Genomic DNA, 24,935 nt, shown 5'->3' on the forward strand with positions numbered 1-24,935 from the left:
GGTAGTAGGGGTAGACGAGAGCCGTCCCTGGGTAGTAGGGCTATATGAGAGCTGTCCCTGGGTAGTAAGGGTGTACGAGAGCTGTCCCTGGGTAGTAGGGGTAGACGAGAGCCGTCCCTGGGTAGTAGGGCTGTACGAGAGCTGTCCCTGGGTAGTAGGGCTATATGAGAGCTGTCCCTGGGTAGTAGGGCTGTACGAGAGCTGTCCCTGGGTAGTAGGGCTGTACGAGAGCTGTCCCTGGGTAGTACTGGGTAGTAGGGCTATACGAGAGCTGTCCCTGGGTAGTAGGGCTGTACGAGAGCTGTCCCTGGATAGTAGGGCTGTACGAGAGCTGTCCCTGGGTAGTAGGGTTTTACGAGAGCTGTCCCTGGCTAGTAGGGCTATATGAGAGCTGTCCCTGGCTAGTAGGGCTATATGAGAGCTGTCCCTGGGTAGTAGGGCTATATGAGAGCTGTCCCTGGCTAGTATGGCTATATGAGAGCTGTCCCTGGCTAGTAGGGCTATATGAGAGCTGTCCCTGGCTAGTAGGGCTATATGAGAGCTGTCCCTGGCTAGTAGGGCTATATGAGAGCTGTCCCTGGGTAGTAGGGCTATATGAGAGCTGTCCCTGGGTAGTAGGGCTATACGAGAGCTGTCCCTGGGTAGTAGGGCTATAGGAGAGCTGTCCCTGGGTAGTAGGGCTGTACGAGAGCTGTCCCTGGGTAGTAGGGCTGTACGAGAGCTGTCCCTGGGTAGTAGGGCTGTACGAGAGCTGTCCCTGGGTAGTACTGGGTAGTAGGGCTATACGAGAGCTGTCCCTGGGTAGTAGGGCTATATGAGATCTGTCCCTGGATAGTAGGGCTGTACGAGAGCTGTCCCTGGGTAGTAGGGCTGTACGAGAGCTGTCCCTGGGTAGTAGGGGTAGACGAGAGCCGTCCCTGGGTAGTAGGGCTGTACGAGAGCTGTCCTTGGGTAGTAGGGCTATATGAGAGCTGTCCCTGGGTAGTAGGGCTATACGAGAGCTGTCCCTGGGTAGTAGGGCTATACGAGAGCTGTCCCTGGGTAGTAGGGCTATATGAGAGCTGTCCCTGGGTAGTAGGGCTATATGAGAGCTGTCCCTGGGTAGTAGGGCTGTACGAGAGCTGTCCCTGGGTAGTAGGGCTGTACGAGAGCTGTCCCTTGGTAGTAGGGCAATAGGAGAGCTGTCCCTGGGTAGTAGGGCTATACGAGAGCTGTCCCTGGGTAGTAGGGCTATATGAGATCTGTCCCTGGATAGTAGGGCTGTACGAGAGCTGTCCCTGGGTAGTAGGGGTGTACGAGAGCTGTCCCTGGGTAGTAGGGCTATACGAGAGCTGTCCCTGGATAGTAGGGCTGTACGAGAGCTGTCCCTGGGTAGTAGGGGTGTACGAGAGCTGTCCCTGGGTAGTAGGGGTAGACGAGAGCCGTCCCTGGATAGTAGGGGTAGACGAGAGCCGTCCCTGGGTAGTAGGGCTGTACGAGAGCCGTCCCTGGGTAGTAGGGCTATATGAGAGCTGTCCCTGGGTAGTAGGGCTGTACGAGAGCTGTCCCTGGGTAGTAGGGGTAGACGAGAGCCGTCCCTGGGTAGTAGGGCTGTACGAGAGCTGTCCCTGGGTAGTAGGGGTAGACGAGAGCCGTCCCTGGGTAGTAGGGGTAGACGAGAGCTGTCCCTGGGTAGTAGGGCTGTACGAGAGCCGTCCCTGGGTAGTAGGGCTATATGAGAGCTGTCCCTGGGTAGTAGGGCTATATGAGAGCTGTCCCTGGGTAGTAGGGCTATATGAGAGCTGTCCCTGGGTAGTAGGGGTGTACGAGAGCTGTCCCTGGGTAGTAGGGGTAGACGAGAGCCGTCCCTGGGTAGTAGGGCTGTACGAGAGCTGTCCCTGGGTAGTAGGGCTGTACGAGAGCTGTCCCTTGGTAGTAGGGCAATAGGAGAGCTGTCCCTGGGTAGTAGGGCTATACGAGAGCTATCCCTGGGTAGTAGGGCTATTCGAGAGCTGTCCCTGGGTAGTAGGGCTGTACGAGAGCTGTCCCTGGGTAGTAGGGCTATACGAGAGCTGTCCCTGGGTAGTAGGGCTGTACGAGAGCTGTCCCTGGGTAGTATGGCTATACGAGAGCTGTCCCTGGATAGTAGGGCTGTACGAGAGCTGTCCCTGGGTAGTAGGGGTGTACGAGAGCCGTCCCTGGGTAGTAGGGGTAGACGAGAGCCGTCCCTGGGTAGTAGGGGTGTACGAGAGCCGTCCCTGGGTAGTAGGGGTGTACGAGAGCCGTCCCTGGGTAGTAGGGCTGTACGAGAGCTGTCCCTGGGTAGTAGGGCTATACGAGAGCTGTCCCTGGGTAGTAGGGCTATACGAGAGCTGTCCCTGGGTAGTAGGGCTATACGAGAGCTGTCCCTGGGTAGTAGGGCTATACGAGAGCTGTCCCTGGGTAGTAGGGCTATACGAGAGCTGTCCCTGGGTAGTAGGGCTATACGAGAGCTGTCCCTGGGTAGTACTGGGTAGTAGGGCTATACGAGAGCTGTCCCTGGGTAGTAGGGCTGTACGAGAGCTGTCCCTGGGTAGTACTGGGTAGTAGGGCTATACGAGAGCTGTCCCTGGGTAGTAGGGCTGTACGAGAGCTGTCCCTGGATAGTAGGGCTGTACGAGAGCTGTCCCTGGGTAGTAGGGTTTTACGAGAGCTGTCCCTGGCTAGTAGGGCTATATGAGAGCTGTCCCTGGGTAGTAGGGCTATATGAGAGCTGTCCCTGGCTAGTATGGCTATATGAGAGCTGTCCCTGGCTAGTAGGGCTATATGAGAGCTGTCCCTGGCTAGTAGGGCTATATGAGAGCTGTCCCTGGGTAGTAGGGCTATACGAGAGCTGTCCCTGGGTAGTAGGGCTATAGGAGAGCTGTCCCTGGGTAGTAGGGCTGTACGAGAGCTGTCCCTGGGTAGTAGGGCTGTACGAGAGCTGTCCCTGGGTAGTACTGGGTAGTAGGGCTATACGAGAGCTGTCCCTGGGTAGTAGGGCTGTACGAGAGCTGTCTTTGGGTAGTAGGGCTATATGAGAGCTGTCCCTGGGTAGTAGGGCTATACGAGAGCTGTCCCTGGGTAGTAGGGCTATACGAGAGCTGTCCCTGGGTAGTAGGGCTATATGAGAGCTGTCCCTGGGTAGTAGGGCTATATGAGAGCTGTCCCTGGGTAGTAGGGCTATATGAGAGCTGTCCCTGGGTAGTAGGGCTGTACGAGAGCTGTCCCTTGGTAGTAGGGCAATAGGAGAGCTGTCCCTGGGTAGTAGGGCTATACGAGAGCTGTCCCTGGGTAGTAGGGCTATATGAGAGCTGTCCCTGGATAGTAGGGCTGTACGAGAGCTGTCCCTGGGTAGTAGGGGTGTACGAGAGCTGTCCCTGGGTAGTAGGGCTATACGAGAGCTGTCCCTGGATAGTAGGGCTGTACGAGAGCTGTCCCTGGGTAGTAGGGGTGTACGAGAGCTGTCCCTGGGTAGTAGGGGTAGACGAGAGCCGTCCCTGGGTAGTAGGGGTAGACGAGAGCCGTCCCTGGGTAGTAGGGCTATATGAGAGCTTTCCCTGGGTAGTAGGGCTATATGAGAGCTTTCCCTGGGTAGTAGGGCTGTACGAGAGCCGTCCCTGGGTAGTAGGGCTATATGAGAGCTGTCCCTGGGTAGTAGGGCTGTACGAGAGCTGTCCCTGGGTAGTAGGGCTGTACGAGAGCCGTCCCTGGGTAGTAGGGCTGTACGAGAGCTGTCCCTGGGTAGTAGGGGTAGACGAGAGCCGTCCCTGGGTAGTAGGGGTAGACGAGAGCTGTCCCTGGGTAGTAGGGCTGTACGAGAGCCGTCCCTGGGTAGTAGGGCTATATGAGAGCTGTCCCTGGGTAGTAGGGCTATATGAGAGCTGTCCCTGGGTAGTAGGGGTGTACGAGAGCTGTCCCTGGGTAGTAGGGGTGTACGAGAGCTGTCCCTGGGTAGTAGGGCTGTACGAGAGCTGTCCCTGGGTAGTAGGGCTGTACGAGAGCTGTCCCTTGGTAGTAGGGCAATAGGAGAGCTGTCCCTGGGTAGTAGGGCTATACGAGAGCTATCCCTGGGTAGTAGGGCTATTCGAGAGCTGTCCCTGGGTAGTAGGGCTGTACGAGAGCTGTCCCTGGGTAGTAGGGCTATACGAGAGCTGTCCCTGGGTAGTAGGGCTGTACGAGAGCTGTCCCTGGGTAGTATGGCTATACGAGAGCTGTCCCTGGGTAGTAGGGCTGTACGAGAGCTGTCCCTGGGTAGTAGGGGTGTACGAGAGCCGTCCCTGGGTAGTAGGGGTAGACGAGAGCCGTCCCTGGGTAGTAGGGGTAGACGAGAGCTGTCCCTGGGTAGTAGGGCTGTACGAGAGCCGTCCCTGGGTAGTAGGGCTATATGAGAGCTGTCCCTGGGTAGTAGGGCTATATGAGAGCTGTCCCTGGGTAGTAGGGGTGTACGAGAGCTGTCCCTGGGTAGTAGGGGTGTACGAGAGCTGTCCCTGGGTAGTAGGGCTGTACGAGAGCTGTCCCTGGGTAGTAGGGCTGTACGAGAGCTGTCCCTTGGTAGTAGGGCAATAGGAGAGCTGTCCCTGGGTAGTAGGGCTATACGAGAGCTATCCCTGGGTAGTAGGGCTATTCGAGAGCTGTCCCTGGGTAGTAGGGCTGTACGAGAGCTGTCCCTGGGTAGTAGGGCTATACGAGAGCTGTCCCTGGGTAGTAGGGCTGTACGAGAGCTGTCCCTGGGTAGTATGGCTATACGAGAGCTGTCCCTGGGTAGTAGGGCTGTACGAGAGCTGTCCCTGGGTAGTAGGGGTGTACGAGAGCCGTCCCTGGGTAGTAGGGGTAGACGAGAGCCGTCCCTGGGTAGTAGGGGTGTACGAGAGCCGTCCCTGGGTAGTAGGGGTGTACGAGAGCCGTCCCTGGGTAGTAGGGCTGTACGAGAGCCGTCCCTGGGTAGTAGGGGTAGACGAGAGCCGTCCCTGGGTAGTAGGGGTGTACGAGAGCCGTCCCTGGGTAGTAGGGGTGTACGAGAGCCGTCCCTGGGTAGTAGGGGTGTACGAGAGCCGTCCCTGGGTAGTAGCAGGGCTGTGGAGTCGGAGTCGTGGAGTCAGAGTCGGAGTCGGAGCTCATTTTGGTGGAGTCGGAGTCGGTATAAAATGCACCGACTCCGACTCCTAAAATATATAATAAATTGGGGACAGGAGTGCAATGCAGAATGTGCTGAATATTTTACTAAATAACAACATTTAGTATAATGCTTATATTTAAGTGAAAAATTTATTGTAGTACAATGTGAACATCAGACATTTAATTGTTTTTATGATACAATAATCAAGATATTTGGATAGAACATAAAATATTTATTGGAATACAACTTTAGAACACAAAAAACTAATAAATTGTAAATATGTAATATATATAATATATATATATATATACAGTGTATATACACACACACAAGATATATATGTAATCTACTGTATATTACATAGTGTATTACATATTTACAATTTATTACAGTTTTTTGTGTTCTAAAGTTGTATTCCAATAAATATATTTTATGTTCTATCCAAATATCTTGATTATTGTATCATAAAAATTATTAAATGTCTGATGTTCACATACACATATTCATGTACTACAATAAATTTTTCACCTAACTATAAGCAATATATGTAGGAGTCGGAGTCGGAGTCGGCGTCGGAGCCGGAGTCGGAGTCGGTGCAAGAGAATTTGAGGAGTCTGAGTCGGAGTCGAAGGTTTGGCTTACCGACTCCACAGCCCTGGGTAGTAGGGCTGTACGAGAGCTCTCCCTGGGTAGTAGGGCTGTACGAGAGCTGTCCCTGGCTAGTAGGGCTATATGAGAGCTGTCCCTGGGTAGCAGGGCTATACGAGAGCTGTCCCTGGCTAGTAGGGCTATAGGAAAGCTGTCCCTGGGTGCGTAGGGGCTATAAGAGAGCTGTCCCTGGGTAGTAGGGCTATACGAGAGCTGTCCCTGGGTTGTCGCACCACAATCTCCCCCTCCCCCCCCAGCATTGCACACAGTCCATATCCCAGCATAGGCTATACTACAAAGCATTATAGGCCCTCCAAATCCCATCACAACCATCCCCTATCATTGTATCCCTCAGCCCCAAAATCCCACCACAGGAGTCCGGCCAGCATTGTATACCCCCCCAAAATGCCACCACCGGTTTCTCCACAGCATTATAGACTCTTAGAATCCCACCACAGGCATTTCCCCAGCATTAAATCACCCCATCACATTCACCCCCCTGGCATTATAGACACCTGTTGTGAATGTCATCCGAGTGGGTACTGGTGTGGAGCTCCCTCCGGTGGCCAGGAATGGTAATGAAGCTGAGTTTGAATCTGTCATTCAAACAGGTGATGGAATTAATTGGTAATCCAGGAAATCCTATTGCAGATTAGTCTAGTCTATTTAGGAGAGCAGTTTCTGCCTGGCAGCCGCCGGTGACAGTGTTTCCTGCCTGCTTCTGAAGATGGCTGAGAGGTTTCCCTTCTGTTTCTCCCATTTATTTGGTGCCTGAATCTACTCCAGATACGTTTTTCTGTTTTTGTGCTTAATTGCTGGATTTGCACTTAAGAGTGTTTCTGCTTATTCCATTTGGTTCTGTGTTTGGTTTCTTGTATGTGAGGATCTGTATCTCTGCTCTTGTGAGCTGCACAGTTCCTCCAGCAGGAAAGTGAGCTTACTCCCTGTTCATGTTTGGAGTGTTTGCTCTTTAGAATATTGTTTGTTCTGTGATTTTGTTTCTTCCCGTTATATCTGCAGTTCTGTTTAAAGTGTCTGGCACAAGAGTACCTGATATAGTAGGGGAGAGACCGTGTGGTCTCAGATCTTTTTTCCTATCAGGAGTTTGGTATATTTTGCAGGGTTTTCTGCTGGCTGCAATCAGTTATCTGTCCTTTTCTGGTGTATCTAGTAAGTCGGGCCTCACCTTTGCTGATCTATATTTTCTATCTGGGTATTGTGTTTTCTTACATCACCGTCGTTTACATGTCGGGGGCTTGCTATTCTTTTGGGGACTGCGCTGAGGCAAGTTAGGATTCCTCATTTCTATCTTTGAGGTGTAGTAAGTTTCTCCGGCAGTGACGAGGTGTCTAGGTGTGTTAGGAACATCCCACTGCTACTTCTAGTGTTGTCCGATAGATAGGGGATTGCGGTCAGCTTAGTTTCCAACTACTCTTGTGGTTTTGTTTTTTCTTGATTAATGGGATTTTTCATGATCACAAACATACCCCCCCCCCCCACACCCAAATCCCACCACCTTTGCCCTTTTTCAGTTGTAGTTTCTCATTGATGCAGGGAGCAAGGGCTGAAGATGGGGAGCACGGGTCACATCTCTCCATTAGATGGCGCTGTACTCTCTGGACTGGGAGTGACGCCGACAGCACATGATGGAAAAAAGGGTCACACCTACCAGGAGCCCATACACTCTATCACCTGCCACTTGTCCTGTACTCTGCAGCCTCTTTAGCGCATGCTTAGTACAAACTGGCGGAAAATTGTAAAAATTAATCATGCACAGTTCTTTCTTCAGCGCTCTATTGGGAGACCCAGACGATTGGGGTATAGCTACTGCCCTCCGGAGGCCACACAAAGCACTACACTAAAAAGTGCAAGGCCCCTCCCCTTCTGGCTATACCCCCCCGTGGTATCACGGGTTCTCCAGTTTTCAAGCTTTGTGCGAAGGAGGTCAGACATCCACGCATAGCTCCACAGATTTTAGTCAGCAGTAGCTGCTATGTCGGATGGAAGAAAAGAGGGCCCATATAGGGCCCCCAGCATGCTCCCTTCTCACCCGTGGATGGTGTTGTAAGGTTGAGGTACCTATTGCTGGTACAGGGGCTGGAGCCCCACATGCTGTTTTCCTTCCACATCCCCTTGTAGGGCTCTGTGGAAGTGGGATCCAGCCGGCCTCTAAGCTCTGACGCCGGGCTCCATCCACAGACCCATAGCACCTGATGGATATGGAGCAGGAGTACAATCAGGGACATGGCCCTGCATCATACAGGTACTCTGTGTCCCCGGCAGGCACAGGCACACTCCGGGCTGGCTGGGTGTTGTAGTGCGCCGGGGACCGTAACGTTGGAGTTAGTGTTCCTACAGTTTACTGGGGGACTTTGTGTTGTGGGAACGCAGCGCCGACCCCCACTGGACCGGGCGGCGCTGCTGTGACTTGTGGTGCGCCGGGGACACGCCGACCGCGCTTTTACGGCGGCGGCGTTTATAACTTTAGTCCCCGGCTTTTTGCGGCCTAGCTCCGCTTCGTTCCCGCCCCCACCCTGTCAATCAGGGTAGGGGAGAGACGCTGTTTCGCAGCAGCGACGAGGGCTGGAGCCTGATTTACATGCTCCAGCCCTCTCACTAGGCACAGAGGGAAGCAGGCTTCCCGCTCTTAGCCAGGAACGCCCAGGGCCCGCCCCCCCTCCTCTCCCAGGACGCCGGCAGCCATTACATGCAGTCTGGCTGGAGGAAGGACGCAAGGCTCTGGGAGACCTGGACTAGGGGGCTTTTGGAGACCACACACCCGCTCTTAAGCGGGCGGTAAGCGGCATTTCAGCTGGCCCCTCTAGTGCCTCAGTGTGTATTGGTGTACTGTGTCACCAGATATATATATTTAGTTATTTCTTGCACTGTGAGGTCGCTTCCTGGCTGGATACCCCAGATCGCTCTGAGGAGGCAGCAACATGTCATCCACAAAACGCAAGGCTGCCAAGGCTAGGGCTGTGTACACTGCGTGTGCTGCATGTGGGGCTGCTCTACCAGCAGGTTCCAAAGACCCCCATTGTGTGCAATGCTCAGATCCGGTGCTGCTTCGCCAGCCGGAGTCCGGAGGGGTAGTGACCAAGGCTGAGACGCTTGTAAGTCCTGCCCCGGTGTCAGGGACAGACTTTGCAGTTTTTGCTGATGGAATGTCTGTGACTATGGCAAAAATCCTTGAAACTTTGCAATCCATGACTGGGGCTCAGTCTATGGACACGGCGAGGTCTCTGTCCTCTAATCCCCCTCAGTTGGAATTAATCCAGACTGCAAGGGGGTCCCCGGCTTCACAGGCTGAGTATTATGACTCAGATGATAGCCCCAGCCACCCTAAGCGAGCTCGCTGGGAAAGACCCTCAACGTCATCACACTGCTCAGGGTCTCAGCGCAATCAGTCGCCCTGTGATGCGTCTGAAGAGAGTGACCAGGATTCTAATCCTGAGGCCCCTCTCAATCTGGATGCCCCGGATGGGGACGCCATGGTAAACGATCTTATCTCAGCCATCAATAGACTGTTGGATATTTCTCCCCCAGCTCCTTCTGCAGAGGAGGCAGCTGCACAGCAGGAGAAGTTCCATTTCCTATATCCCAAGCGTAAATTAAGTGCTTTCTTGGATCACTCTGACTTCAGAGAATCAATCCAGAAACACGACGCTCATCCAGAAAGGCGTTTCTCTAAACGTTCTAAGGATACACGTTTTCCTTTCCCCCCTGATGTGGTCAAGCGCTGGACCCAGTGTCCAAAAGTAGACCCCCCGATTTCCAAACTTGCAGCTAGATCCATAGTTGCAGTGGAGGATGGCGCTTCACTTAAGGATGCCAATGACAGACAGATGGACCTTTGGTTAAAATCTGTCTATGAAGCTATCGGCGCGTCGTTTGCTCCAGCATTCGCAGCCGTATGGGCACTCCAAGCTATTTCAGCTGGTTTAGCAAAAGTGGATGCTATCATACATCCAGCGGCGCCGCAAGTGGCGTCCCTTACCTCGCAGATGTCTGCGTTTGCGTCTTACGCTATCAATGCGGTCCTAGAATCTACCAGTCGCACCTCAATGGCGTCCGCCAATTCGGTAGTTTTGCGCAGAGCCTTGTGGTTAAAGGACTGGAAAGCAGATGCTGGTTCCAAAAAATGTTTAACCAGCTTGCCTTTATCTAGAGATAGACTGTTTGGCGAGCCATTGGCTGACATCATTAAACAGTCCAAGGGTAAAGACTCTTCCTTACCCCAGCCCAGATCAAGCAAACCTCAGCAGAAAAAATGGCAGCAGAGGTTTCAGTCCTTTCGAGGTTCGGGCAAGACACAATTCTCCTCGTCCAAAGGGACTCAGAGGACGCAAAGAGTCTCAGATTCCTGGCGGGCTCACGCACGCCCCAAGAAAGCAAATGGAGGAACCGCTTCCAAAGCGGCTACCTCATGACTTCCAGCCCCCCCCCTCCGCATCTCCGGTTGGGGGCAGGCTCTCCCGCTTTTCCGACATTTGGATGTCACAGGTCAAAGACCGGTGGGTGACAAACATTTTGTCTCGCGGGTACAGAATCGAGTTCAGTTCTCGTCCTCCAGCTCGGTTCTTCAGAACCTCCCCACATCCAGACCGAGCAGATGCCCTGCTGCAGGCGGTGGACTCCCTAAGAGCGGAAGGAGTAGTGGTTCCTGTACCGCCTCAGGAACAAGGGCGAGGGTTTTACTCCAATCTCTTTGTGGTTCCAAAAAAGGACGGCTCGTTCCGTCCTGTTCTGGATCTAAAGCTGCTCAACAAACATGTGCACGCCAGACGGTTCCGGATGGAAACCCTCCGCTCTGTCGTTGCCTCAATGTCTCAAGGAGACTTCCTTGCCTCAATAGACATCAAAGATGCTTATCTCCACGTGCCAATTGCTACAGAACATCAACGTTTTCTACGTTTTGTGATAGGAAACGACCATCTTCAGTTCGTAGCTCTGCCATTCGGTCTGGCGACAGCCCCCCGGGTCTTCACCAAGGTCATGGCGGCGGTGGTAGCAGTCTTGCACTCTCAGGGACACTCGGTGATCCCTTACCTAGACGATCTACTTGTCAAGGCACCCTCTCAAGAGGCATGCCAACTCAGTCTACATGCTACGCTGGAGACTCTACAGACGTTCGGATGGATCATCAACTTTCCAAAGTCGAATCTGTCACCGTCACAGTCGCTAACGTATCTTGGCATGGAGTTTCATACTCGAGCAGCGAGAGTGAAGCTTCCGCTGAACAAGCAGCGGTCCCTACAGACAGGGGTGCAATCCCTCCTTCAAGGCCAGTCGCACCCCTTACGGCGCCTCATGCACTTCCTCGGGAAGATGGTGGCAGCCATGGAAGCAGTTCCCTTTGCGCAGTTTCATCTGCGCCCACTTCAATGGGACATTCTCCGCCAATGGGACGGGAAGTCAACGTCCCTGGACAGGAAAGTCTCTCTTTCCCAGACGGCCAAGGACTCTCTACAATGGTGGCTCCTTCCCACCTCATTGTCTCAGGGAAGATCCTTCCTGCCCCCATCCTGGGCAGTGGTCACGACAGATGCGAGTCTGTCAGGGTGGGGAGCAGTGTTTCTCCACCACAGGGCCCAGGGGACGTGGACTCCGCAGGAGTCCACCCTTCAGATCAATGTTCTGGAAATCAGGGCAGTGTATCTTGCCCTACTGGCCTTCCAACAGTGGCTGGAAGGAAAGCAGATCCGAATCCAGTCGGACAACTCCACAGCGGTGGCATACATCAACCACCAAGGAGGGACGCGCAGTCGGCAAGCATTCCAAGAAGTCCGGCGCATTCTAATGTGGGTGGAGGACACAGCATCCACCATATCCGCGGTTCACATCCCAGGCGTAGAAAATTGGGAAGCAGACTTCCTCAGTCGCCAGGGCATGGACGCAGGGGAGTGGTCCCTTCACCCGGACGTGTTTCAGGAAATCTGTCGCCGATGGGGAGTGCCGGACGTCGACCTAATGGCGTCCCGGCACAACAACAAGGTCCCGGCATTCATGGCGAGGTCGCGCGATCAAAGAGCTCTGGCGGCAGACGCATTAGTTCAAGATTGGTCGCAGTTCCGGCTCCCATACGTCTTCCCACCTCTGGCACTCTTGCCCAGAGTGTTACGCAAGATCAGATCCGATTGCAGCCGCGTCATACTCGTCGCCCCAGACTGGCCGAGGAGATCGTGGTATCCGGATCTGTGGCATCTCACGGTCGGTCGACCGTGGTCACTGCCAGACCGACCAGACTTACTGTCCCAAGGGCCGTTTTTCCATCAGAATTCTGCGGCCCTGAACCTGACTGTGTGGCCATTGAGTCCTGGATCCTAGCGTCCGCAGGATTATCTCAAGGAGTCGTAGCCACAATGAGACAAGCTAGGAAGTCAACGTCTGCTAAGATCTACCACAGAACGTGGAAGATTTTCTTATCCTGGTGCTCTGCACAGAGAGTATCCCCTTGGCCATTTGCATTGCCTACCTTTCTTTCCTTCCTGCAATCGGGGTTGGAAAAGGGCTTGTCGCTCAGCTCCCTTAAAGGGCAAGTCTCGGCACTATCTGTGTTTTTTTCAGAAGCGTCTAGCACGTCTTCCTAAGGTGCGCACGTTCCTACAGGGGGTCTGTCATATTGTGCCCCCGTACAAGCGGCCGTTAGATCCATGGGATCTGAACAGAGTACTAGTTGCTCTGCAAAAGCCGCCCTTCGAGCCTCTAAAGGACGTTTCCTTTTCTCGCCTGTCACAGAAAGTGGCGTTTCTCGTTGCGATCACATCGCTTCGGCGTGTGTCTGAGCTGGCAGCTCTGTCATCCAAGGCTCCCTTCCTGGTGTTCCACCAGGACAAGGTAGTGCTGCGCCCCATTCCGGAGTTTCTCCCTAAGGTCGTATCCTCGTTTCATCTTAATCAGGATATATCCTTGCCTTCCTTTTGTCCTCAGCCGGTTCACCGGTATGAGAAAGACTTACGTTTGCTAGATCTGGTGAGAGCACTCAGAATCTATATTTCTCGCACGGCGCCTATCCACCGTTCCGATGCACTTTTTGTCCTTGTCGCTGGCCAGCGCAAGGGGTCGCAGGCTTCTAAAGCCACCCTGGCTCGATGGATCAAAGAACCAATTCTGGAAGCCTACCGTTCTGCTGGGCTTCCGGTTCCTTCAGGGCTGAAAGCCCACTCAACCAGAGCTGTGGGTGCGTCCTGGGCTTTGCGACACCAGGCTTCGGCTCAACAGGTGTGCCAGGCAGCTACCTGGTCGAGTCTGCACACTTTCACCAAACATTATCAGGTGCATACCTATGCTTCGGCGGATGCCAGCTTAGGTAGAAGAGTCCTGCAGGCGGCAGTGACATCCCCGTAGGGGAGGGCTGTTTTGCAGCTCTAACATGAGGTATTTCTTTACCCACCCAGGGACAGCTTTTGGACGTCCCAATCGTCTGGGTCTCCCAATAGAGCGCTGAAGAAGAAGGGAATTTTGTTACTTACCGTAAATTCCTTTTCTTCTAGCTCTTATTGGGAGACCCAGCACCCGCCCTGTTGTCCTTCGGGATTTTTTTGTTGTTTGCGGGTACACATGTTGTTCATGTTGAACGGTTTTTCAGTTCTCCGACGTTATTCGGAGTTAATTTGTTTAAACCAGTTATTGGCTTCCTCCTTCTTGCTTTGGCACTAAAACTGGAGAACCCGTGATACCACGGGGGGGTATAGCCAGAAGGGGAGGGGCCTTGCACTTTTTAGGGTAGTGCTTTGTGTGGCCTCCGGAGGGCAGTAGCTATACCCCAATCGTCTGGGTCTCCCAATAAGAGCTAGAAGAAAAGGAATTTACGGTAAGTAACAAAATTCCCTTCTTTTCCACTGGGAGCTATGGACGGCGGAGAAAAGCATCCGGGGTTTACTGGCACCCCAGCTCGCAGGCCACATACAGTGTGTCCACCCATCTCCTGTATACACCGCAGCTATATACAGTGTGTCCACCCATATCTTGTATACACCGCAGCTATATACAGTGTGTCCACCCATATTCTGTATACACCGCAGCTATATACAGTGTGTCCACCCATATCCTGTATACACCGCACCTATATACAGTGTGTGCACCCATCTCCTGTATACACCGAACCTATATACAGTGTGTCCACCCATATCCTGTATACACCGCACCTATATACAGTGTGTCCACCCATATCCTGTATACACCGTACCTATATACAGTGTGTCCACCCATATCCTGTATTCACCGCACCTATATACAGTGTGTCCACCCATATCCTGTATACACCGCACCTATATACAGTGTGTCCACCCATATCCTGTATACACCGCACCTATATACAGTGTGTCCACCCATATCCTGTATACACCGCACCTATATACAGTGTGTCCACCCATCTCCTGTATACACCGCACCTATATACAGTGTGTCCACCCATCTCCTGTATACACCGCACCTATATACAGCGTGTCCACCCATATCCTGTATACACCGCACCTATATACAGTGTGTCCACCCATATCCTGTATACACCGCACCTATATACAGTGTGTCCACCCATATCCTGTATACACCGCACCTATATACAGCGTGTCCACCCATATCCTGTATACACCGCACCTATATACAGTGTGTCCACCCATCTCCTGTATACACCGCACCTATATACAGTGTGTCCACCCATATCCTGTATACACCGCCCCAATATACAGTGTGTCCACCCATCTCCTGTATACACCGCACCTATATACAGTGTGTCCACCCATCTCCTGTATACACTGCACCTATATACAGTGTGTCCACCCATATCCTGTATACACTGCACCTATATACAGTGTGTCCACCCATATCCTGTATACACTGCACCTATATACAGTGTGTCCCCCCATATCCTGTATACACCGCACCTATATACAGTGTGTCCACCCATATCCTGTATACACTGCACCTATATACAGTGTGTCCACCCATATCCTGTATACACCACACCTATATACAGTGTGTCCACCCATATTCTGTATACACCGCAGCTATATACAGTGTGTCCACCTATATCCTGTATACACCGCAGCTATATGCAGTGTGTCCACCCATATTCTGTATACACCGCACCTAAATACAGTGCGTCAACCCATATCCTGTATACACCGCACCTATATACAGTGTGTCCACCCATCTCCTGTATACACTGCACCTATATACAGTGTGTCCACCCATCTCCTGTATACACTGCACCTATATACAGTGTGTCCACCCATCTCCTGTATACACCGCACCTATATACAGTGTGTCCACCCATCTCCTGTATACACCGCACCTATATACAGTGTGTCCACCCATATCCTGTATACACCGCACCTATATACAGTGTGTCCCCCCATCTCCTGTATACACCGCACCTATATACAGTGTGTCCACCCATATCCTGTCCATCACCATTACCTTGAGAACAGCGGCAGCTATAGGCATAGAAGTGGTGTCTAGGTATAGTAAAGTGTCCATGCGCTGCGCAATGAAACCACCTATAGCGCCACCTGGTGGAAAACACCGGAGTTATCATTTTTATCTCGAAAACGGAACGAGATAGAGAAAAAAAGTGAATTTCAAAGTTGTAGGCATCATCAATTCAATACGAATCCACACCTTGCATACAGAAATGCTATGATATGAAACCCATGACCCCCCCAAAACATTGAATGCTGGTCACGCATATGGCGCTCATTAGTGGCCCCCGTCAGCTGCAATGCACATCTGGCCTCTGCACAGCATACTGTATCTTGCTGCAATGCACATCTGGCCTCTGCACAGCATACTGTATCTTGCTGCAATGCACATCTGGCCTCTGCACAGCATACTGTATCTTGCTGCAATGCACATCTGGCCTCTGCACAGCATACTGTATCTTGCTGCAATGCACATCTGGCCTCTGCACAGCATACTGTATCTTGCTGCAATGCACATCTGGCCTCTGCACAGCATACTGTATCCTGCTGCAATGCACATCTGGCCTCTGCACAGCATACTGTATCTTGCTGCAATGCACATCTGGCCTCTGCACAGCATACTGTATCTTGCTGCAATGCACATCTGGACTCTGCACAGCATACTGTATCTTGCTGCAATGCACATCTTGCCTCTGCACAGCATACTGTATCTTGCTGCAATGCACATCTGGCCTCTGCACAGCATACTGTATCCTGCTGCAATGCACATCTGGCCTCTGCACAGCATACTGTATCTTGCTGCAATGCACATCTGGACTCTGCACAGCATACTGTATCTTGCTGCAATGCACATCTGGACTCTGCACAGCATACTGTATCTTGCTGCAATGCACATCTGGCCTCTGCACAGCATACTGTATCTTGCTGCACTGCACATCTGGCCTCTGCACAGCATACTGTATCTGGCTGCAATGCACATCTGGCCTCTGCACAGCATACTGTATCTTGCTGCAATGCACATCTGGCCTCTGCACAGCATACTGTATCCTGCTGCAATGCACATCTGGCCTCTGCACAGCATACTGTATCTTGCTGCAATGCACATCTGGACTCTGCACAGCATACTGTATCTTGCTGCAATGCACATCTGGACTCTGCACAGCATACTGTATCTTGCTGCAATGCACATCTGGCCTCTGCACAGCATACTGTATCTTGCTGCACTGCACATCTGGCCTCTGCACAGCATACTGTATCTGGCTGCAATGCACATCTGGCCTCTGCACAGCATACTGTATCTGGCTGCAATGGACATCTGGCCTCTGCACAGCATACTGTATCTTCCTCCAATGCACATCTGGCCTCTGCACAGCATACTGTATCCTGCTGCAATGCACATCTGGCCTCTGCACAGCATACTGTATCTTGCTGCACTGCACATCTGGACTCTGCACAGCATACTGTATCTTCCTCCAATGCACATCTGGCCTCTGCACAGCATACTGTATCCTGCTGCAATGCACATCTGGCCTCTGCACAGCATACTGTATCTTGCTGCACTGCACATCTGGACTCTGCACAGCATACTGTATCTGGCTGCAATGCACATCTGGCCTCTGCACAGCATACTGTATCTTGCTGCAATGCACATCTGGCCTCTGCACAGCATACTGTATCTTGCTGCAATGCACATCTGGCCTCTGCACAGCATACTGTATCTTGCTGCAATGCACATCTGGCCTCTGCACAGCATACTGTATCTTGCTGCAATGCACATCTGGCCTCTGCACAGCATACTGTATCTTGCTGCAATGCACATCTGGCCTCTGCACAGCATACTGTATCTTGCTGCACGTTGTGCAATATGGTAGGTGACACGTCTGCACAAGCATCTGTGATACGTGGTGGTAGGTCCTGCAATGTTGGGGGAGGGGTCGCATACACCTGCTGTTTGATGTGACCTCACAGAAAGAAGTCCAATGGGGTCAGGTCAGGTGAGCGGAGGCCACTCCACACAGCCACCATACCCAATGACTTGTAGGAAGGTCTCCATGAGGTATCGCTTCACGTCCGCAGCCTTGTGAGGTTTACACCTTCTAATCATAGCATTTCTGTATGCAAGGTGTGGATTCCTATTGAATTGATGATGCCCAAAACTTTGTAATTCACTTTTTTTCTCTATCTCGTTCCGTTTTCGAGATAAAAATGCTAACTCCGTTGTTTTCCACCAGATGGCGCTATAGGTGGTTTCATTGCGTAGCGCATGGCTACTTTACTATACCTAGACACCACTTCTATTCCTATAGCTGCCTCCGTTCTCAAGTTAATAGCGGTGGACAGGAGATGGGTGGACACACTGTATATAGGTGCGGTGTATACAGGAGATGGGTGGACACACTGTATATAGGTGCGGTGTATACAGGAGATGGGTGGACACACTGTATATAGGTGCGGTGTATACAGGATATGGGTGGACACACTGTATATAGGTGCGGTGTATACAGGAGGCGGGTGGACGCACTGTATACATGTGCGGTGTATACAGGAGATGGGTGGACACACTGTATATAGGTGCAGTGTATACAGGATATGGGTGGACACACTGTATATAGGTGCGGTGTATACAGGAGATGGGTGGACACACTGTATATAGGTGCGGTGTATACAGGAGATGGATGGACACACTGTATATAGGTGCGGTGTATACGGGAGATGGGTGGACACACTATATAGGTGCGGTGTATACAGGATATGGGTGCACACACTGTATATAGGTGCGGTGTATACAGGACATGGGTGGACACACTGTATATAGGTGCGGTGTATACAGGACATGGGTGCACACACTGTATATAGGTGCGGTGTATACAGGACATGGGTGGACACACTGTATATAGGTGCGGTGTATACAGGATATGGGTGGACACACTGTATATAGGTGCGGTGTATACAGGATATGGGTGGACACACTGTATATAGGTGCGGTGTATACAGGAGATGGGTGGACACTGTATATAGGTGCGGTGTATACAGGATATGGGTGGACACACTGTATATAGGTGCGGTGTATACAGGAGATGGGTGGACACACTGTATATAGGTGCGGTGTATACAGGAGATGGGTGGACACACTGTATATAGGTGCGGTGTATACAGGAGATGGGTGGACACACTGTGTATAGGTGCGGTGTATACAGGAGATGGGTGGACACACTGTGTATAGGTGCGGTGTATACAGGAGATGGGTGGACACACTGTATATATACTGTATATATGGGTGGACACACTGTATATAGGTGTGGTGTATACAGGATATGGGTGGACACACTGTATATAGGTGCGGTGTATACAGGATACGGGTGGACACGCTGTATAGAGGTGCGGTGTATACAGGATATGGGTGGACACACTATATAGGTGTGGTGGACAGGATATGGGTGGACACACTGTATATAGGTGCGGTGTATACAGGATATGGGTGGACACACTGTATATAGGTACGGTGTATACAGGATATGGGTGGACACACTGTATATAGGTGTGGTGTATACAGGATATGGGTGGACACACTGTATATAGGTGCAGTGTATACAGGATATGGGTGGACACACTGTATATAGGTGCGGTGTATACAGGATATGGGTGGACACACTGTATATAGGTGCGGTGTATACAGGAGATGGGTGGACACTGTATATAGGTGCGGTGTATACAGGATATGGGTGGACACACTGTATATAGGTGCGGTGTATACAGGATATGGGGGACACACTGTATATAGGTGCGGTGTATACAGGACATGGGTGGACACACTGTATATAGGTGCGGTGTATACAGGATATGGGGGACACACTGTATATAGGTGCGGTGTATACAGGACATGGGTGGACACACTGTATATAGGTGCGGTGTATACAGGACATGGGTGGACACACTGTATATAGGTGCGGTGTATACAGGACATGGGTGGACACACTGTATATAGGTGCGGTGTATACAGGATATGGGTGGACACACTGTATATAGGTGCGGTGTATACAGGATATGGGTGCACACACTGTATATAGGTGCTGTGTATACAGGATATGGGTGGACACACTGTATGTAAGTGCGGTGTATACAGGATATGGGTGGACACACTGTATATAGGTGTGGTGTATACAGGATATGGGTGGACACACTGTATATAGGTGCGGTGTATATAGGATATGGGTGGACACACTGTATATAGGTGCGGTGTATATAGGATATGGGTGGACACACTGTATATAGGTGCGGTGTATACAGGATATGGGTGGACACACTGTATATAGGTGCGGTGTATACAGGATATGGGTGCACACACTGTATATAGGTGCTGTGTATACAGGATATGGGTGGACACACTGTATATAGGTGCGGTGTATACAGGATATGGGTGGACACACTGTATATAGGTGCGGTGTATACAGGATATGGGTGGACACACTGTATATAGGTGCGGTGTATACAGGATATGGGGGGACACACTGTATATAGGTGCGGTGTATACAGGAGATGGGTGGACACACTGTATATAGGTGCGGTGTATACAGGATATGGGTGGACACACTGTATATAGGTGCGGTGTATACAGGAGATGGGTGGACACGCTGTATATAGGTGCGGTGTATACAGGAGATGGGTGGACACGCTGTATATACGTGCGGTGTATACAGGATATGGGTGGACACGCTGTATATAGGTGCGGTGTATACAGGAGATGGGTGGACACTGTATATAGGTGCGGTGTATACAGGAGATGGGTGGACACACTGTATATAGGTGCGGTGTATACAGGAGATGGGTGGACACACTGTATATAGGTGCGGTGTATACAGGATATGGGTGGACACACTGTATATAGGTGCGGTGTATACAGGAGATGGGTGGACACGCTGTATATAGGTGCGGTGTATACAGGAGATGGGTGGACATGCTGTATATACGTGCGGTGTATACAGGATATGGGTGGACACGCTGTATATAGGTGCGGTGTATACAGGAGATGGGTGGACACTGTATATAGGTGCGGTGTATACAGGAGATGGGTGGACACTGTATATAGGTGCGGTGTATACAGGAGATGGGTGGACACACTGTATATAGGTGCGGTGTATACAGGAGATGGGTGGACACACTGTATATAGGTGCGGTGTATACAGGAGATGGGTGGCCACACTGTATATAGGTGCGGTGTATACAGGAGATGGGTGGACACACTGTATATACGTGCGGTGTATACAGGATATGGGTGGACACACTGTATATAGGTGCGGTGTATACAGGAGATGGGTGGACACACTGTATATAGGTGCGGTGTATACAGGAGATGGGTGGACACACTGTATATAGGTGCGGTGTATACAGGATATGGGTGCACACACTATATAGGTGCGGTGTATACAGGACATGGGTGGACACACTGTATATAGGTGCGGTGTATACAGGACATGGGTGCACACACTGTATATAGGTGCGGTGTATACAGGACATGGGTGGACACACTGTATATAGGTGCGGTGTATACAGGATATGGGTGGACACACTGTATATAGGTGCGGTGTATACAGGAGATGGGTGGACACACTGTATATAGGTGCGGTGTATACAGGAGATGGGTGGACACACTGTATATAGGTGCGGTGTATACAGGATATGGGTGGACACACTGTATATAGGTGCGGTGTATACAGGATATGGGTGGACACACTGTATATAGGTGCGGTGTATACAGGATATGGGTGGACACACTGTGTATAGGTGCGGTGTATACAGGAGATGGGTGGACACACTGTATATATACTGTATATATGGGTGGACACACTGTATATAGGTGTGGTGTATACAGGATATGGGTGGACATGCTGTATATAGGTGTGGTGGACAGGATATGGGTGGACACACTGTATATAGGTGCGGGGTATACAGGAGATGGGTGGACACACTGTATATAGGTGCGGTGTATACAGGAGATGGGTGGACACGCTGTATATAGGTGCGGTGTATACAGGAGATGGGTGGACACACTGTATATAGGTGCGGTGTATACAGGAGATGGGTGGACACGCTGTATATAGGTGCGGTGTATACAGGATATGGGTGGACACACTGTATATAGGTGCGGTGTATACAGGATATGGGGGGACACACTGTATATAGGTGCGGTGTATACAGGATATGGGTGGACACACTGTATATAGGTGCGGTGTATACAGGATATGGGTGGACGCACTGTATATAGGTGCGATGTATACAGGATATGGGTGGACACACTGTATATAGGTGCGGTGTATACAGGATATGGGTGGACACACTGTATATAGGTGCGGTGTATACAGGAGATGGGTGGACACACTGTATATAGGTGAGGTATATACAGGATATGGGTGGACACACTGTATATAGGTGCGGTGTATACAGGAGATGGGTGGACACACTGTATATAGGTGTGGTGTATACAGGATATGGGTGGACACACTGTATATAGGTGAGGTGTATACAGGATATGGGTGGACACACTGTATATAGGTGAGGTGTATAAAGGATATGGGTGGACACACTGTATATAGGTGCGGTGTATACAGGATATGGGTGGACACACTGTATATAGGTGAGGTGTATACAGGATATGGGTGGACACGCTGTATATAGGTGCGGTGTATACAGGATATGGGTGGACACACTATATAGGTGCGGTGTATACAGGATATGGGTGGACACACTGTATATAGGTGCGGTGTATACAGGAGATGGGTGGACACACTGTATATAGGTGCGATGTATACAGGATATGGGTGGACACACTGTATATAGGTGCGGTGTATACAGGAGATGGGTGGACACACTGTGTAATGATGTGGAGGGTGGGGGGCCGCGGGCATTGAGTTTGACACTCCGGTAAAGGTGGCTTTACACCCTGCAACATTGCAAACGACATCGCTGTAACGTCGCCGGTTTTGTGACGTTACAGCGACCTCCCCAGCGACATTGCAGTGTGTGAAACACATCAGCTCCTGGCCCCTGCTGTGAAGTTGTGATCGCTACAAATCGTTCAGGACCATTCTTTGGTCCTTTGTTTACCGCTGTGCAGCAAAGTCTCAGTGTGTAAAGGGGACTTTACAGCAACTTCGTTAGCGACTTCGCTTTCAAAAAGCTGCTTTACAACGTCCCCAATGACTAGCTAGGTCGCTCTGCAGGTCCGGATCACTGCTGCGTCGTTGGCCAGGTCTGCCTGTTTGACAGCTCACCAGAGACTTTGTAGTAATCCCGGGCAGGTTGGGATCGCTGGTGGGATCGCTAGAAAGTTTCAGTGTGTAAAGGGGCCTTAAGGGATATTCTGCCTCTGCCCTATAGGACAGGACACAATACCCGCTGATATATCAGTAGACGTGACGTCACCGACCCCATTCACCTCTCATGGTAAAAGTGAGGAGAGCCAGAATAACAGATAAGGTAACCTAATGGCTGATAACAGAGATTACAATGGCTTGCTAGATGATTGCATTGTGGGGAGAGGGACCGGCTGCGGTGCCACAGATCTGGACTCCAGGCGGATACATTTCACTTGCACTTATACGTTGTAGCTGATTATTAGGGCTGGAGAGAGGTCGGCCATGGTCTGTATAATGAGGGAACACGCAGTTATTTGGGGGCTTTTATAGTCTCTGCATTTTATAACAAATCTTCGCTGACAGCAAGCAGAGATCTTGTCTCCAGGTTTGGAGGTGCAGAGCCCGTCTTGTTGGGTTCCCTTTAAAATAATAAGGAAATGAAACCCAGCGGCCATTAGTATTTTGCAGAACTGTTGATTACCGGTGATGTCTGCAGCGGCAGACACTCGTGGTGTTGTGTGACCGGATTAGGTGGCACGCCGGGCGTCTTTGCTCGGGCCACGTTTTCCGCAGGTTTATCCATCGTTCTGTGCATAAATTAGACCGTGCCCCTGGACTGTGAATAATCCTCACATCTCTGGGGTAACGATGGGCGGATGCAGGAATCCTGGACCTGTTATTTGTAATGTCTCGGCCGGAGACTTATAGGAAAAAGGAAGTGCCACGGATGGTGCAATGTGTACCCTGAGAAGGTGCAGACATTGGGGATCCGGGGGCCAATATTGACTCAAAGGCAAGTGATTGACTCCGTACAGGACGGCGAGGCTCTGCCGGGGGGTCAGATTCACTGCCTGTGTCTTATTGGGGTCATCAGTGAAAACAGCGGGGGACGCACTATAGCCATGGCATGATCAGCGTTATGTCTGAGCCCTGGAGACCGCCGGCAATAATTACATTTCCTTGTTTAGCATCTGAGAAGCTGCCTGCGCTCTGCTTCCTTATCACCCCTGCACCCTGCGCCCCCCCAGGTACCACACTTATCACCCCTGCACCCTGCGCCCCCCCAGGTACCACACTTATCACCCCTGCACCCTGCGCCCCCCCAGGTACCACACTTATCACCCCTGCACCCTCCGCCCGCCCAAGTACCACACTTATCACCCCTGCACCCTGCGCCCGCCCAGGTACCACACTTATCAACCCTGCGCCCCCCCCAGGTACCACACTTATCACCCCTGCACCCTGCGCCCGCCCAGGTACCACACTTATCACCCCTGCACCCTGCGCCCGCCCAGGTACCACACTTATCACCCCTGCACCCTGCGCCCGCTCAGGTACCACAATTATCACCCCTGCACCCTGCGCCCGCCCAGGTACCACACTTATCACCCCTGCACCCTGCGCCTGCCCAGGTACCACACTTCTCACCCCTGCACCCTGCGCCTGCCCAGGTACCACACTTATTAACCCTGCACCCTGCGCCCGCCCAGGTACCACACTTATTAACCCTGCACCCTGCGCCCGCCCAGGTACCACACTTATCAACCCTGCACCCTGCGCCCACCCAGGTACCACATTTCTCACCATGCACTCAGCGCCCACCCAGGTACCACACTTATTACCCCTGCACCCTGCGCCCGCCCAGGTACCACACTTATTACCCCTGCACCCTGCGCCCACCCAGGTACCACACTTATTACCCCTGCACCCTGCGCCCACCCAGGTACCACACTTATTAACCCTGCAGTCTGCGCCCGCCCAGGTACCACACTTATCACCCCTGCACCCTGCGCCCGCCCATGTACGACACTTATCAACCCTGCACCCTGCGCCCACCCAGGTACCACATTTCTCACCATGCACCTCTGCACCCACCCAGGTACCACACTTATCACCCCTGCACCCTGCGCCCGCCCAGGTACCACACTTATCACCCCTGCACCCTGCGCCCGCCCAGGTACCACACTTCTCACCCCTGCACCCTGCGCCCGCCCAGGTACCACACTTATCACCCCTGCACCCTGCGCCCGCCCAGGTACCACACTTATCACCCCTGCACCTGCCCAGGTACCACACTTATCACCCCTGCGCCCGCCCAGGTACCACACTTATCACCATGCACTCAGCGCCCACCCAGGTACCACACTTATTAACCCTGCACCCGCCCAGGTACCACACTTATTATCCCTGCACCCTGCGCCCGCCCAGGTACCACACTTATCACCCCTTCACCCTGCGCCCGCCCAGGTACCACACTTATCACCCCTGCACCCTGCGCCCGCCCAGGTACCACACTTATCACCACTGCACCCTGCGCCCGCCCATGTACCACACTTATCACCATGCACTCAGCGCCCACCCAGGTACCACACTTATCACCCCTGCACCCTGCGCCCG

At 52.0% G+C, this 24,935-nt stretch overlaps 1 protein-coding gene across 1 annotated transcript in view; it reads right to left on the reverse strand.

Annotated features, from left to right (window-relative positions):
• The window catches only part of WAS (WASP actin nucleation promoting factor), a 44,728-nt gene that overhangs the window by 19,119 nt on the left and 674 nt on the right, over nt 1-24,935 (reverse strand). The gene's annotated exons all lie outside the window — the stretch shown is intronic.

Source organism: Anomaloglossus baeobatrachus, chromosome 9, assembly GCF_048569485.1.
Source record: "Anomaloglossus baeobatrachus isolate aAnoBae1 chromosome 9, aAnoBae1.hap1, whole genome shotgun sequence".
In the NCBI taxonomy this organism is placed as follows: domain Eukaryota; kingdom Metazoa; phylum Chordata; class Amphibia; order Anura; family Aromobatidae; genus Anomaloglossus; species Anomaloglossus baeobatrachus.